This window comes from Myodes glareolus, chromosome 20 (assembly GCF_982192425.1).
Source record: "Myodes glareolus chromosome 20, mMyoGla1.1, whole genome shotgun sequence".
Lineage (NCBI taxonomy): Eukaryota > Metazoa > Chordata > Mammalia > Rodentia > Cricetidae > Myodes > Myodes glareolus.
This window is the reverse complement of record NC_142045.1, coordinates 15,604,187-15,621,262: the sequence shown is the minus strand read 5'-3', so window position 1 is coordinate 15,621,262 and position 17,076 is coordinate 15,604,187. Positions and strand designations below refer to the sequence as shown.

Sequence of the window (17,076 nt, the reverse complement as noted above, 5' to 3'; positions counted from 1 at the left end):
TCAAAGGAGCAACTATATGAACTACATTTTAATTGTACAATACAATTGATCTTTCACTACAGCTTCCAGGCATCATTAAACTTATATTAGTGAAAGATGGTTGAGATTCCATTATTTTAATTTGCATTGCTCTATGAATATAAACATATATGAAAATTATTCATGTGAAATGGTTAACATTTGTGCATTTAACAGTGTATCTTTACTAAATTTTAAAGTGAAAATTAACTAATTTAAGCAGGGTGGTGGTGGTACACACCTTTAATCCCAGTATTTGGGAGTAGAGGCTGGCAGAACACTGAGTTCAAGATCAGCCTTGTTTACAAAGTTCTAGGACAGCAAGGGCTACACAGAGAAACCCTATCTCAAAAAGATAAATAAATAAAACAGAAAGAAAGGAAGGAAGAAAGGAAGGAAGACGGAAAGGAGGAAACAAGGAAGAGAAAGGAAAGTAACTAATTTAAATGTCTATTACCTACTATTACAATCTATTCATTAATACATATGACTGTTATATCCATAAGAAATCAATATACATAATGCTGCCTATGACAAATTAGTTACAGAATACAAATATATATCATATAATTTGTGTAAACAACTCATAAGTTATACTAAACATTAAGTAAGAAAACAATATTAAAAATAATAAAACCATTATAAAGTCAAAAGTTTCAAGGGTGACAGTATTTCCAATTATCCTGTTAATCAGCAGTAAGTTCAATTGTAAAGATACACCTGTAGCATGAGGGCCAGCTTGTTGGGGTTTCTGTCCCGACCAATACCCCACAACCGGCAAGTTCCAAAGAAAATCACACGGAGTCTACATTAGGTTATAAACTGATTGGCCCATTAGGTCAGGCTACTTATTAGCTCTTATAACTTATGTTACCCCATTATCCTTATCTACGTTAGCCACATGGCTCAGTACCTTTTCCAACGGGGCAGCTTACACCTTTCCTCTCCGGTGGTCTGGGCAGAACTGGTGGAGGGAGCTTCCTGCTTCCTAGAATACTCCTGTTCTCTTTGCTCCACCTCTACTTCCTGTCTGGTTTACCTGCCTATACTTCCTGCCTGGCCAATCAGCATTTATTTAAAATATGATTGACAGAATACAGACAATTTTCCCACACCATACACCAAAGTATCTTTACTTTTAGATAATACAAACTGAAAACTATAGAATCACCTTAGTAGATTATTTTAAATAATTCCCATACATATTACTATGAGAGATAATAACAAATTCATATTATGTTACAAGATTATGAACATTAGGACGCTGTATTAATATCCCACTTGCATCTAAAATTCATGCAGTTTTTATTACTGACATTTCTGCTGCCTGAAGTATTCATAAATGCTTAAATATAGTGATGTAAATTGCTTTTCTCACTCCACTAACTTTATTTATTTTCAGTTTAATTTCTTTCATGTAAACACCTGACTTATTATGCTCTATAAGTGTCATAGAATTTGACATTTTAAAAGCACAGCTTGATCATTTTTACTTGCTAATTTAGGGGACAAAAAGATTAATTAAATATGTTTGCCTTTTATGCATGCTGAAAATATAATTTAATCCCAGAATGGAAAGATTATTAATATGCTAATAAAATACTTTTAGATGTTAGCAACATAGCTTATGTAAAATTGATACTATTATGTCTAATTTTTTGCTTATTTTCTAGAAAGCATAAATAAGATGCCAAAAAGTATCACCCAATACTTAAAATGACTAGAAAACACACATATTTAATAAAGCAGACTTTTGAGACCTATATGAATATTACACTCTATCTGTGGATAATTCACAGTGATATACATATTTTTCCAATGACAGTAAAAAGTCTAGATTTAAAATACAGATACATTTTATATATTGAATGTGATTCTTAGTATAAACACATAACTCAATGGAATTTTATTTCTTTTCTTGAAGTTATCTGGAAAAGAGGAGCTCAGTATCACCCAACTCAGGAATATTTCCTTAAATGCATTTTACTCATGCTCATAAATGGAGTTCAAATCTACATTATGCATGCATTTTGTGGAGGGTAATAAGTAGTATATATTTGTTATTAAGTTACCACATTGTCAATGATGAAAGAAAATAGAAAACTCCCAGATTTTATTTATAAAATTTTGATTCACTTTAGTTTTGGAGCTCATACACTTTCTCAACTTTAAATTAAAGTTATTGATCGAGAGTATAAATTATGTTATAAATAATTTTCAAATGTAACAAAGATGAACTTAGATACTTTAAATGCCGATTTGAAGCAGAAATGCTTTTCTGCCAGAAATTCAGAGAGAGAACCATATTATAATGCTTCTGAGAATTTACTCTGGTTAACTTCACCCGAATTAAAGGGCTTAATTTCTTAAAAGTGGAAAATCTAAGGACACAGGCAAGGGATTTCACTGGGCTTGTAGAAATAAAGAGAGAAATCTGCCTTAGCAGCATGGGTTGCTGTCATTCAGTCAACTTTATGGTCATGACTGTCTATAAAGAAACACCAGGGAAGGGAAGTTCCATAACTTCCATAAGTGCCAGAAGCAGCCTTACTGTGCAGAGACCACCTGTGAAAGACCCACAAAGATTTGCAATCTTTGTCTCTTCCCATTATGCCAGTCTCAGGTTTTAATAGTACTTAATTTGGCTCCTACAAGTAAAATCTTCACTGCTGTATACACAGAGAGAGACACACACAAACGCACACTACATATATACACATATGGGAATACACAAATATACATACAAAAAAATTCTTATTTAAATATATATGTATGTAAACACACACAAAATAAGCTTTACTATGAAAACTGACAGAAATAAGTGGGAAGGAAAATTCCCCTGTTAAGAAGAAAGCCGAAGGTTAGAACTGTAAATGTGTCATGCTAGCAAATGAATGTTTAAAGTGCCTGATCCCGCATTATCACATGTAAAGAATACTTTGATTTTAGTTATCCTGATGAGTTAGAATGAGTATTAAACATAATAACATCATAAATGTTCACAGGGTACTTAGGACAATCTGAATAATTATTGGCTATCACAGCATACTCGTATATTTCTTGAGAAGTCAGTTTTTGGATACTCTTTACCAGAATGTACTATAAGCCAGTGTGAATGACAAATGAATGGAGACATGGATGTGTCCTTTGTAGTGGCATTTGTTATCATAAAATAGTCTTCTCTCTGCTTTTGTGAACATCGACTCAGAAAACCCTGTGTCTTCTCTGATTCCTTCAAAAGAATAGCGACATAAAAATTGACATGGGGGCTGTCTGAGAAGACATTGATAATGGCACTGGGACTTGTTTCATCTGCATGTACTTGCTTTTGGGATACTAGTTTGTTTGGATGCTCAGCTTCCTAGACCTGGAGGAAGGGGGGAGGAACTTGAACTTCCCACAGGGCAGGAAACCCTGACTGCTCTTAGGACTGGAGAGGGAGGAGGAGAGAGAGTCGGGGGGGGGGGGGGGGGGAATGGGAGGGTATTGGGAGGAGTGAAGGAAGTTGAAATTTTTATAAATTGATAAAAAAAAGAAAAAAATACCTTCTCAAACATGTAGTTTAAGAATGAAATGACATCCTGAAATTCACTATATTTGCATGAATTAATGATCATTAATTCTAATTCTTCCTTTGAATTCAACCACCATCCCTTTAACACTAATGCTTAAATCTACTTCATTATGGATATGGTATATTGCCTTGACAATTGCTTCCAGAGAGCAGTGACTAAAATTCCTTTTTGTAATAAGGTTAAATCCCATATCCACAGATGCATATATCTGTACTAAAGTACTGGTGACAGGTTTCAGATTTTTTTGTACTAAGTGCTCAAAGTAAATATAAAGGAATTATATTTTTGAGATATCACTAGTTGTCAGAAATATTATTTTATTTTTCTGGGTTTTATGACATCACAGTTCAAGAACCTGTCAAAGATAATACCTCATATCATTCCTAATTCTTGAGTTCATTACTTATAATTCTTGATTTCACTACCCTCAAGAAAAATAACTTAAAACCCACTAACGGAAGTATTTTGCACATATTCCAAAATTATATACAACTCCCTTACATCTCATTTGTATGCAGAATTTTGTTGCAGGTTGTAAAGTATGTAACAGAAAACTTCTGTTTGGATTAATATTTGCATTCATTTGAGTATTTCTCAGAAACAGTATAAAATGATTCTGAAATTATTTAAGCAAGAAAATGTTGTGAACTACAGCAGTTGACATGCTTTATAATGCTAACTGGTGCCGACTTTCAGTGAAATCATATAAGCGTGCACTGTTTTTAGATTACATAATCAGGAAAAGAGTATAGCAGCCTAGTATTGTTTAAAATGTGCTTCATGAACCATATGTATGTGATATCTGGAAATTACTTTATATAAACTTTGTGTGCAAACTGCTTTCAAATACTAAATACAAACCTGTTAGAATATAAACCATAGGTGGCAGGTAAGCTTTTCTATATTGTTCCGAAGAAAAGATACTTAAACTCTCATCTCCATTTTCCTCTTGTTAATGGAGCAGAAAGATCTTCAGAGAAGGAAAGGCCACCATCCAACTGACTCACTTGTGGCAATGACTAGTAAGAAAGATAGAAATATTTCATATATACTTTTCTACAAATTATTAACAAATGATATTATATACAGAGGGTGCAGTCTATTTGTTCTACAGCTTTAAGTAGGCACACTGCTGTAAATTTATAAATAAAATATGACCCTACCAAGTGAATAAATTCAAACTAATAGTGATCCATTAAAATGACATTAGGAATACAGACACAAATATTCTTGAAATTTCAAAATAGTAAAAATGTGAAATATTTACTTCATAGATACGTTTCCCTAAAATGTTTGCCACTCTGTGAAGAAAAAGAGAAATCTTTGTAAGTCTTTGTAGAAAATCAATAAACATGGTATATCCAGTTGTAGTAAGATTAAGCCCCTCCCCATGTATTAAGGCTAGACAAGGTGACCCAGTATGAGGAGTATGGTCCCAAAAGCCAGTAAAAGTGTTGGAGACAGATAGTGTTCCCACTGTTAGGAGTCCTACAAGAGGACCAAACTCCACAACTGTTACATGCATGCAGAGTGCCTAGGCCAGTCTCATGCATGTTCCCTGATTGTTGGTTTAGTCTTTATGAGCCCAGGCTGGTTGATTGTGTGAGCTTTTCACTGGTGTTCTTGAGCCATCTGGCTCCAACACTTCTTTCACCTCTGTAGAATCCCAGAACTCTGCCTAATGTTTGGCTGTGAGTCTCCCCCTCTGCCTCCATCAGTTGCTGGATGAAGCTCTGCCGACAATAAGCCAGTTCAGCCTACTGATCCACTATTGCTAAGTGTCTAAGCTGAGGTCTTCCCCATAGATTCATAGGAGTTTCCCTTATATGAGGCTTCCAACCAACCACAAAATGCCACCCCCAGCAATCCACCTCAGCATTTCCCTGTCTCAGTTTCATTGCTTATGTTCCTACCACTACCTGCCTTCAGCCTACTCGAGAAATCTCTTCTATTTCCCCTTCCCAGGGATATATGGGCACCCTCTTCCCCAGTGAACTCTCGTTGTTACCTAGTCTCTCTGGGTCTGTGGATTGTGGCAAAGTTATCTTTTATCAGATATATTTCCTTATATTTGTATAGTAAAAAAAAATTCTCATCCTTTGAAAACTAGTAAAATATCTCATCTTTACAAGAAAACTACACTTTGATACACAAATATACTATTCCTTTGTGTTAAATATATTTATTAAGAGGTATAATAGGACCAAAATTTATAAGTGTTTACTTGCTATGCATAGAAAATTGCTTATGCAAAGCACACAAAAACATCAGAGGCAAAACTCAGGTCTCACCTAAAAGGGAATAAAGTATATTCTGGATCCAGATTTGAGTGGCCATGACCCTGGAAGCAAGGAATGAGATTGCTTCTGGTCCTAAATTCTAGCATAGAGGCAGTTTCACAGTGTCTATATTGGAGTAGAACAAACAAAAGTCATAAATCAAGGCGATTTGAAAACACATTGGTGGGTATATCAGAGAAGGAGGTCACAGCAAGGCAGATAGGTCCAGATACCATTCCATAGCATTATTCACTCTTTCGTTTTAAGTTGGCTAGGCCAAGGGCAGATAATGACTCTTTTGAGGGCTAGAGAGAGCCCCAAGGAAATCCTCAGTAGGCCATCGACAACATGTTGAACTTTTCAATCTTTGAAGTTTTTCTCAGCCACCAATTTCTTTTTAGGAATTCTCCTTTATATCCACAGGGCTAGTGGCCTGATCCATTCTGGAACTCGGGGTGGAAAGAAAGAACTGACTCTTGACTGCTGTCCTCCAACTTCATTCCTTCTTCAACCCATCTCCACTCATATCCCAGACCCACATCACACACATCTGCAATCACACATACAATTGCGTGAGTGTGTGCATGTGTGTGTGTGTCTGTCTGTCTGTCTTTCTTTTTGTGTGTGCATAGGCACATACAATAATGAAAGTATTCAGGAGTCATCTATGATGTTGAAGATAAAGCACAAAGATCTTACTTCAACTCCTGAGGCTCATAACTCCAATCTTGTACCAGTGCTTTATTTGGCTGTTCCTATTATTCTGTCCTTCCAGGAGTTTGCTAATTTATATCTTTAAAGTACTTTAACTTTTCACAAGATTTTAGCAGAAATATCTTAGATGTTAACATGTAAACATAAACTACTGAGTGACTCAGATAAGTTGCAATAAATAAGAAAATCAAAGGTACAGAAATTTGAATCAGATCCAAGTCTAAAATTAAGTCTGAGCTGCGCTGTGTCTTCTTTCCTCTCATCACGTAAATGCTTGCTACTTTTTTTTTAATGACCTGAAAAAGGATACCTTTGTTAAAAGTTTCCCTTTTAACTGAGGTAAAAATATACTAACTGTTGGAAGTGTTACATATATAGGAACAGAGACACTACTCTCTGCGCCCTATAAAAAATGTAGAATATGATGGGTCGAAGAGGGCTTCTACAGCTCTAGGGATAGAAAAATAAATCTTTGTGAACCATTTTCTCCATTATTGGGGTCCCTGTAGGCTGAAAATACTCACCAAGGCACCTGTCAGAAGGTCAGAAGATCTATTTTGGGACAAACAGGATACACTTCCTCTTAGGTGGGGATTGATGGAGGCAGTATAGAAGGAGAAGTACCGCCTCCTAGGAGACAGATTCCACTTTCATTAGAACAGTGAAAGGCAGAGGTCTCCTGCAAGAGTGGAGAGTGTTTTCTAAGGGGTCTGCAGGGAGAAAAGGGGAACTTATGTGATGGAAGATTCCATTTTCCACACTTGCTTGTTTCACACAACCTTTATATATCAGTCATAGAGGGATACAGTTTTTGCCCCTCTAGGCCCTATATCCTACTAGACAACAAACTCGCTGAGGGCAGTGAAAATAGAGACTATCAGAAATGACATTACAAAGCAAAAAAATTATATCTTGTGCTTTCGGCCATCTTGGCGTCTGTGGAGGCCTGCTGGGAACAGGACTTCTAGAAGACAATATGTCTGGAAGGCTGTGGTGCAAGGCCACATTTGCTGGCTGTATGCAAGGTCTCCCGAACCAGAGAGAGCACACGGCTCTTCTTAAAATTGAAGGCGTTTATACCAGAGATGAAACTGAATTCTACTTGGGCAAGAGATGCACTTACGTGTATAAAGCGAAAAACAACACAGTGACACCTGGAGGCAAACCAAACAAAACCAGAGTGGTCTGGGGGAAAGTCACTCGGGCCCATGGGAACAGTGGCATGGTCCGTGTCAAATTCCGAAGCAACCTTCCGGCAAAGGCCATTGGACACAGAAACCGTGTGATGCTGTACCCATCCCGGATTTAATGAAAAGTAAATAAATAAAAGTAAAAAAAAAATTATATCTTTTAGTCTACGTTTTGTAACATTTTGAGAATCAGCCTTTGTGATTAAGTGGAAAGAATTCATAACAATAAATTGGTATTGTTGGAAGCCGATATTTGTGATCATTTGGTATAAAGTCTACAAAACTGATACTTTAATTAAATGTGTGAGTTTTACAAAATGAAATCATCCTTTTTTTCTATTGGAACATTTTACTAATCTTTTTTAGCTAACGTTCTATAAAAATAATTTTATTTAGAACTTTAGATGATTGTCCTTTGTTTTTCAGCGTGAATTACATCAACATTATGGTATAATGAATGGTATTATACTTCTCAGTTCCATTCTTCATTCAGTTCATTCCTTCAACATGAGGTGCTCTCTTTTCGACTGTTCATGTTAAATTTATGTGTTATAGTGTACTTCACATTATAATAATGTGTTTTTTAATTCCTTTGTGGTGCAAGGTGTTTAGATCTCTCTTGTCTTTTTCCCATCCCCCCCTTGCAAATATCTTTTTCTATGTAGAACAATCAGAGATTGCTAACTAGTGAGCTGCATTTACAGTTTAATACCAGCTATAGTCTGAGTGATGGCCATCCAGAATTCTAATCAATTTTCTTTTGTTTTTTAAATACAATGAGTTAGCCACCACATTTTCAAACCGAGCACATATCTACTGCCAGAAGTGAATTTTCCACAGAGGGAGATGTTTGCATGTCCTCAGGTGGGAAAGGGAAGGCACATCTTGCTGTTTCTCATGACATCTGTGTTAGAGAGTTGTGCTGTGCCCTATTTTCTGTCATGCAAAATACATAAAACTCCAGTTACACTGTCAAACTAGAATTTAGTGGTACCTGCAATATGCAAAATAATGAAATCCCAGAATCACCTGCAGCACAGTGAGTTAGTCTAGTTTTCATATAATTTCTAAAATTATTTATTTTGTGAACATATTTAGTTAAAAGATTTCAATTCTCCACCAAAATTATAATTTTATTGAAGAATCTAAAATAATATGCATCCAATTGGATGAACCATAAATAAAATTTATTTAAAAATTTTGCTTTTATTAAAAATATTTTCTGAGCTGGGCATGGTGGTTCATGCCTCTGGAGGCAGATCGCTGTGAGTTCGAGGTCAGCCTCGTCTACAAAGCAAGTTCCAAGGCAGCTGTTACACAGAGAAACCCTGTCTTGACCAGCCAAAAACAATTCTTAAGAAAATTGCTTTGAATAGGAATAAAGATTAATGTGTACAGTAGTTTTCAAGCTAAACTATTTGTACAAATTAGCTTTCAAAATGTGAACTTAATTTTGTTCTTATTTTTAATAGAATTGCCACTATTTGCTAACTTTCTACAAAACATCGGACTAAGAGGACTAAATGAATTAAAAATACTCTCCTTCACATAAAGAAATCAATGAAAGAAGTCACCAATTTCAAACTTGTAATAATGAAAATACAAAATACTAAAAATTTAAAACTGTGATAGTTGAATTTATACATTACCTCTGTGATTTTGAGGTTGAATTCAAAATTGAAACAAATTTCTATGGGCAATCTGAGACAGAATTCCTTTTCTGTCGACATCGGTTTTAGAATTTAAAACTTTAACACTGCTGGATGAATCTTACCTGTCTCATGAAAGTAACAATATTCACTTAATGTAAAAGAGCTGGTGAGATGGGTCAGCAGGTAAAAATCACAGAGGCAATTAAATCTGAAATTGTTATTCATAGAAGCACTGTTATCCATTTGGTCAAAGGGATGGCAAAGCTGTTCCATGAACTTCCCTGGCAGCATGCTGTGGTTATGTACATCCACTCATAAGAACATGCAGAATAACTAAGTATCTACCCAAATATAGAATACAGATATCAAGTAATTATCAATGTTAATCACACCTGCAAAATATCTTCACAACAATATTTTCACTAAGATTTGACCAAACAATATAGCCTAGCCAAGAGGATGTATAAATTCATCTGTCACCCCATCTGCCTACCGAGGTATGTTCATTCTCCTCTATAGTTTTCTGAGTTTGAGTTTCATTGTGTTCCTTTTGTTTGGTGGTAGAACACTGGAAATGATCTGAGATTTCCCAACAGAAGATTTTCAGTTGGGAAATGAAGGGCTCCTGGGGACAACATTTCTACCCAAACTAAAATGATGTGGGTGACCAAAGAACTGCCTGAAGAAGCACATAGCACATGTCCCTGTACGGTCTCTTTCTACATGATTTCACAATGCGGAAGTCCAGTGAGTTAGATTTGTCCTTTGACAACTGACTCTAAAACCTGTTGTTAATCTAGTTATCAGCTGATGGTCAAATGTATAGTTGAAAGCCAAATTTAAACTGATTCAATTTTCCATTTATACAGAATTTGCAGATTGGGCTTAAGAAAATAAGAAAATATATGCTCTACTCAACACTCAGATTTAAAAAATATTCCACAAATATAATAATATGTAAAAACAGCTTCAGATTGATAAAGTATAAGAATATGAAAAACCATTTTTAGCTGGAATTAGATATTTTCTATTTATATGAGAGCATAAAAATGTCCTTTCTCACTACTTCTATTCACTATTATCCACAGAAGGGAAAGTGGGGGATGTATGTGACTCTGTTTGCTGACATTGGGACCCATTTCTCCTGCCAGATTGCCTCATCCAACCTTGGCGAAGAAGGGGGTGCCTGATCTCAGTGCAGTTTGATATCCCATGGTTGGATGATATCCATGGATTGCCAGCCTGTATATGAATGGAGGAGAAGAGGATGATTTGGGAGATGGATGGGCCTATCCGCCCTGTCTGAAGAGCATGCTGCTTTCACTTTCCAGAGCTGCCAGGTACCACTGACCTTCAGAGAACCAGCCAGTGAGGAAGCTAACTATAATAGTCTCTGTTCTTTATGTCTTTAAGACAGCATTTATTTGATTAACAAAGGGTGCCAGAGTCTTAGATATTGGAATATTTAGTTCCCTGCTGGTGGAACTGTTTGGAAAGAATTAAGAGGTGTGGCCTTGTAAAAAGAGGTATGTCATTGGGTATAGATATTGAATTTTTAAAAGCTTATGACATTCTCAGTTAGTTCTTTCTGCCTTGTGCTTTGAAATGGTTCAGCTATCATTCCTACTCCAAACCTTCCTGTCTTTCACCATGCACCCTTGCCCTAATGGTCACAGGCTCTAACCATCTAAAACTGTAAGCCCCACATAGACTCTTTCTTCTGTACGTTGTTTTGGTCATGGTGGCTGATCAGAGCAATAAAAATGTAACTAAGAAAAAACAATTTTTCCCATACAAGACAAAAGGTTTTACAAAGAAAATAGGAACCCATTAATTGGTAAATATAGAAAACAGAACATATTATTGTTGTAGTATTTACTATTTCAAAATATGGGGGACAATTTCAAAGGTTAAAAAAATTGTATCTAAATAAACACTGGTATTCAGTATTCAGAAATTTTTTCAGTTATTTTTATGTATGTTCTTATGAAATCAGCATTCTAACAGCTGCTTGAGAGTTTTACATTAAAAATGTAAGATTTAAGTTAAGTTGTTCTTACATTCTAAATTCAAATGAAAAAATATGCTTGATTATAGAAGAAAAATTATAAAAAATAATTTTTCTTTAATCATTTTGAAAAATAAAACTTATCTGTTTAATTCAGTATAGCTTTGACTTCACTTGACAATGATTGTCACTGTGAGACTACCAAGAAGTAAATCCTTTAAGAAAAAAAAGTCACAAGAAAGCCACTCTCACAAACAGATAAAAGACATAATCACATAATTTTAATAAGCTGATTATCATTAGTGGGAGGTTTTGAAGGCAGGCAGGAGGTTATCTTGCCATAAAGAGACACCAGGATCACACAGGATCTTAGATGTAGGCTTACAATTCAAAGGTTTAGTTCATTGTCATCATTGCAGGACACACGGTGGCATTTAGGTAGCCGTGCTAGAGAAGTAACTGAGAGTTCTACATCTGCATCAAAAACGTAACAGGAAGAGAGAGTGACACTGGGCCTGCCTTGAGCATCTATACTACAATGCCAGTTCGTTCCCAGGACCACACCTCCTCTGACAAGGTCACACCCTCTAATAGTGCCACTCCCATGAGCCTATGGGAGCCTTACTGAAATGCCCAACGTGAGTGAGAAAAGGACACCAGACAAAAGCAAACACACTTAGGAGTTTATTAAAGAAGAGGTGTGCTCACAAGCCCGAGGATACGGTGTGTGTTGGGGTAAAGATGGTCTGGCCATACGCCTCGCACATGCGCACAGGGGTTTTGTGTGAACACGTCAGACGCTGATGACACAGATGGCGGTGACCCACTTATGCACACACGAGGGGGTTAAATGAGTCGCCGATGAAGGTAACCACGCATGCACCCACGTGGGTCGCGTGGGCCCTGATCCCAAGGGTCCACCTTAGGACCCGGAAGTGCGGCCTTATGGGAGGCTAAATAATTACACTTACGTTCAGATCACTGCAAGGGGCCTTCTTCTTTCTTTCCTTATCTATCTTTTCCCTCTACCTGGTACCCTTTGCCATGTTATTCAACAGGTCGATCCTCTTCTCAGACAGTCTTTCATATTTTAGACTCCTAGATTTTTCATTGGAGAGCTAGCAGGAATCTTTAACTATAATTTATACAGTTTCTCATTGTTTTTCATCACAATGCTGCTATTGTCTTTTAAAACGTTTGTTTTCATACAATATTTTTTGATAATATAGTTTTCCTCCCTTAACCTCTCCCCGGTCTTCATCACCTGCCTGCCCACACAACTTAGTTTTCTTTCTCTCTCTCAAAAAGGCAAAATACACACACACACACACACACACACACACACACACACACACACACCACAATTCCAATCCAACAAAAATGACAAAAAAATACTAAATGAAAACAAAACAAAGAAGTATACAAAACTACTGTTCAGATTTTATTGAAGAGTGTTGTGGCCTGGTCTTGACACAAATACTTCTTATCAGAGTAGGGGTGTGGGAATTTTAGAAATACTAGTAAAGAATATGAAAAAGCATAAAAAAAATAAAATGACAGAAGCCATAGAAAGTATTGAGAGGGTATTCCAGTGACTGAAATCCTGAAATCAGCAGCTTTTATTTTTCCACAACTTTTATACCCAGTATAAATTGGGTGGGGGAGGGGGTGGAGAAGGTAACCAAAGGCTTTATTAACTTGATACAAAGGATAACTCAACACAGTCAATCGCTTTATCACTCCGAGACATCAAATCATTAGCATTCTGTTGTCTAGGTAGCAAAGGTGCTCTGAATCATTTATTCACACCCTGAAGGCTGCCTTTCCCTAGGTGACCTCATAGTTACAAAAGAAGGAGCAGAAGTACATTTGCATATCCTGACCACCTGTCAGGATGGAAAGCAGCTATCTTAATTTCAAAAGAACCAAGTAATCACATCCTGAGTTGGGATGTGCAATTAAGCTTGTCATTCTCCAAACTCTCTGACTGACCATCAGACAAGATGGAAATGGGCCTGCATTTCTTTGGCCTCCAGAAAGACTAACTAGAAATAAACAAAAATATCTCTTTAATTTGACCCAATTTGTAAAACTAGGTATTTTAAATCCCAACGTACTAACTACTAACTCACTTTTGGTAAAAATGAGCAATCTATTATACCACAATTTTCAACATGACGTGGCTGCATACTGACAGCGCCTGAAATTTGCCTTTTATACTGTGACTTATTACCTATCTATTCAAATAATTTTCTATATTTCAAGAACAAAAATCAGCTCTCATGAAGTCCAATATCTCCAATGGATTTTACTGACAAACTAATCACCTAAGCAAAGGTAGAAAAAAAATAGTTTTGGCTTTTCTTCAGTTTAGTTTCCCCTTGTTTAGATGGTAAAACTGGACTTTGCAGTACCCTGGATATAATTTCTAGAGTGGTGCATGGGAACCTCAAAGGCAAGAGGATCTTAAGCACCAAGGCAGCCAGGGCTACAGGGGTTCTGTCACTAAAACAAATAAGTAGCAAACAAATGTGATATAAAAATGCAAAAGTTCACTGAATGTTGAAAAACTAAAAGGTCTTAAGGCTGAAGAGCATATTGGGCAAGTAGGAGACACAATGGAAGAGTCAAAGGAGCAGTTAAATCTCCTGTCAGGTTGCATCTTTGAGAAATAACACCCATGAAGTTCAAACAGTGATGCTTAAGTAAGACCTGAACAAATATGACATAACAGATAAGCTAAAATGGAAGGACAAGCTCTCTATTCACCCCAATTGTTGGTGAAGAACAAAAGGCAATTAAGAATGCTGAGATCTGAAGAAATAATAACAATCTTCTTCAAGAAAGAGCCTGCTGAATGGTTATCTAACATCAATGAACAAACCTGAAATCATATACATGCAAGTAAACATTACACAGACAGAGAAAGTGATATTTATTTAAGAATTGTTTTTTATATGGGTGATTTCAGGGCTGACCACTTTGTCACACAGGTTGTCTCCAGTATCTCCCCATGAGCTGCTCCTTTGGTGATCTTAGTATGAATTTGAAGAATATGTCTTAAATCTTCATTATAATTTCTGCACATGGAAATTTGAATTATAGAAATAGATTTCCAGATGTTCATTTACTATTAAGTCAAAAGACAAGCAATATTAGAGCTAGTGACTCAACAACTATCTTCTCTCATACTATGATAATTTATCTGGTAGTTTTGGATATTAAAATATAAATGATTTTTTTTGTTGTTTTTTTATTGGTTTTTATTGAGCTCTACATTTTTATCTGCTCCCCTGCCTGACTCCCCCTTTTCCTTCAGCCCTCTCCCAAGGTCCCCATCCTCCCAATTTACCAAGGAGATCTTGTCTTTTTCTACTTCCCATGTAGATTAGATCTATGTATGTCTCTCTTTGGGACCTCATTGTTGTCTAGGATCTCTGGGATTGTGATTCATGGGCTGGTTTTCTTTGCTTTATGTTTAATAAACACTTATATGTGAGTATATGTGATAATTGTCTTTCTGGGTCTGGGTTACCTCACTCAAAATGATGTTTTCTAGTTCCATCCGTTTGCCTGCAAAATTCAAGATGTCATTATTTTTTTTCCTGTTTAGTAATCCATTGTGTAAATGAACCACATTTTTCTTATCCATTCTTCAATCAAGGGGCGTTTAGGTTATTTCCATGTTCTGGCTATGACAAACAATACTGCTCTGAACATAGTTGAACACATGCCATTGTGGTACGATTGAGCATCTTTTGGATATATACCCAAATGTGGTATTACTGGGTCTTGAGGAAGGTTGTTTCCTAATTTTCTGAGAAATCGCCACACTGACATCCAAAGAGATGATCTTTTATATCTCTGTAGACAGGAGAGAGATGGGGAGGAAGGTCTCAAAGAAATGAGTATCTACCTACCCTTTGCTGCTACCTTGTTTAACAACCCTGATGCCAGAACCTGCCCTCAAATCTTTTGCCTTAGAAGAATATTTTCTAGTTAGTGACTAAGAGGGAATTTGTCTTCCTCAGAGTCTAAAACGACAGCCTGATAGCATTTAAATAATTCAGAGCAACTCCTTGAAATTCAAACCAGAAGGGAAAATGTAAATATGTGAAATGAAATGTCATAAAAACTCTCATCTTCATTTTTGGTTTAGATAATTCAGAAATGACAAGAAGAGTCTCTGGCATGGTAATTTTCCATTCCATGGTGGCATAAATCCCAGTCACATACATTCTTGGACATTTATGGGGGAAGGGTCACATTTATTTCAGAATAGAGACCAGCTTGTAATGCATTCTCATCTTTAAGGTTGTCTCTGGTGTCTCCATGTGAGCTGCTCCTTTGGTGATTTTAGTGTGGGCTTGAGCAAGTGTTCTTGTGGGTGTGAAAAATACAGCTTACATTTTCATTATAATTTGCATATATTAAAATTTGAATCTTAGGAATAGATTTCCTGAGGTTCATTTACTATTAAAGGTAAAAATTAAGCAAGTTCTCAAAGTTTTCAAAGGAAAATTAAAGTTAGATGGAAGGATCACATTGCATTCTTATTAGAGGGGGAAAGATAGCCTAATAATATTGTATAACAGAAATAAGCTAAGTAAACTGTTGCAGTGACCATTTCTTATTAATCTGTAACACCTTCACTGTTGCAATTACAAGTCTGTACAGTTCCTAAGAATTGTAACACACATTTTGTATTAGTTGTATCTGTATGAAAAACAGAACAAACTGTAAGTAAATAATATTACTATTTTCTGCTCACATACTATTGCTGGAGTTAAACAATATATTAAGAACATTTATGTCCTCTGAATTTATAAATACTGAACTCTCTAGATAGTGAACATTTCTGAGTGTTATGATTTTCAACGATCACAAATAATACTCTTATCACAATTTAGTTGTAGTTGCAAGAAGCAATGCATTAACTTTTCCTTAAGTAACAAACATAATGGCAAATACTAAATACAGCTCTGCATGGTAGCACATAATTGGCATTCTAGCTGCTTAGTGACACAGACAAAAAGATCGTTCCCACTCTGAAGCCATGCTGGGTTCTACAGTTCTAAACCATCCAGAGATGCATGAAAACCTCTTGTAATAAAATAAGCATACATTAATGAAGCCTCCTACTCTCTTTATAATATTATATAAGACATTTTAAAGATTGCATCAGTGTGTTCATATTAATAACTTGCTCAAAGTGCAGTAGTTCATCCAGGTTTCAAGTGAACGGTGTGCAGTGCACTCTGTCTACAATGGGAAATCATGAGAAAATACTCTGGCAAGTGTTTTAGCACATAGTTCATCTTCTTTTCTCCATTTAACCCTACACATACAGTGCAATAAACATCTTGGGTTTGTATACTACGCTCTATATTTCCTTCTCACCTATGGCAAGCAAAAGAAGACAATGTATCCAGCCATTGAATTAATATCCCATATTAATAATAACACTTACATATTAAAAATGAGAATGACCACAATTCATTGACCACTTAAAATGGCAGCTATTTGTTAATTAACAGGTGACTATGCCTGTGTGTTCTGGTAGAGTTAGAGACACAGGACCAAGCAATTAGACAAATTCACCTAGATTGAAAGTGATAAAACAAGTTAATAGAAATAAAC

At 36.0% G+C, this 17,076-nt stretch overlaps 1 pseudogene; it reads left to right on the top strand.

Annotated features, from left to right (window-relative positions):
* Positions 1 to 7,562: 7,562 nt before the first annotated feature.
* On the top strand, positions 7,563 to 7,920 carry LOC125394128 (large ribosomal subunit protein eL33 pseudogene; annotated as a pseudogene).
* The last annotated feature ends 9,156 nt before the right edge of the window (positions 7,921 to 17,076 follow it).